We start from the raw sequence: 1183 nt of genomic DNA, 5'->3' as shown, positions 1-1183 counted from the left end.
CTTTTATGTGTTGTTGTTTTTTTGTGAAGCCCATTGTATTGTGTTGCATGAAATGTGTGATATAAATAGGATTTTCCTATTACTCAAGTATACTCTTAGCAAGATATTACAACAACAACAAAATAACCAACCAAATCATGTTAAGCTTACATTATTGGCAACATAATCTGTGGCTGGAAGACCATCACATATGTTCTTGCATGTCATATGGGGTACGTCTCTGCTGGAGATCGGGAGTAGAGCTCTTAGGGCTGATAGTGTATCTGGAGCAGTGGTGCTGCTGCTGGGTTATCAGTGGTGGTCTGAAGTCTTTAAGGGCACAAGGTGACTGCTTGTCTGAGAAACAGGCTTGCTGGTTCTTTTAGATAACCTTTTTATCTGCATCCAGCTCAAAATAGTGACATCAAAGGGTGCACAGATGGAAGGATGAATGGATGGATGGAGGACAGATGGATGTACAATCTATTTTCATGGTAAATTGGTTATTTTGACCACTTTTCTGTGCAGAAAATGTTGTTATTATTTCGCTCAATGCCTCCCTTTTACAGAGATACCTGTGAAAAGATAAGCAACTGTAGATGGAAGGCAAAAAGATGCGATTTCACCCTGGTTGTAAGCAGTTGTCAGTAGGGTGAAAAGGGGGGAATTATTGGTTATCTTTATTTTGCATCTTTCAACAAAGGTTTAGCAGTCCTGAATAAATACAGTCTGGTTTCTCCTCAACATACACCACCTTTTAAAAATGTAATTTGGAAATTATTAGAAATCAGAGACTGGAGGGTTGGATCAGTCACGTTATTATTCATATTATTCTATATATAATATTTATGTTGAGAAGCTGCATGGTTGGTGAATTTCAAATACCACAATCCTTACAGTAAAGTAAAATGACATCAAGAGCCTAAACATGGGACCACATCTGAACTCATCATCATGGCTCCCTCCATCTTTAAATCTTTAATCTTTAAAATGTCATCATGTCTGTTCTCACACAATCACTCTGGACCTTTATTTTCTTTACAATAGGAGGCCTTAAACATAAAATAGACCGAGTCCATGCTTTGCCAAAAAACATTAAAAATAACTTTGACCTCAGTCATGTAAACAGTCATGCCCGATTTTCTCAGAAATGCTTCTCTGATGTCTGGGAAAGCTTGTCTAAGTGTGTGTGCGTGTGTGTGTG

This window comes from Morone saxatilis, unplaced genomic scaffold (assembly GCF_004916995.1).
Source record: "Morone saxatilis isolate NCDOM2014 unplaced genomic scaffold, NCSU_SB_2.0 Contig12, whole genome shotgun sequence".
In the NCBI taxonomy this organism is placed as follows: domain Eukaryota; kingdom Metazoa; phylum Chordata; class Actinopteri; family Moronidae; genus Morone; species Morone saxatilis.
This window is presented reverse-complemented; position numbering follows the sequence as displayed.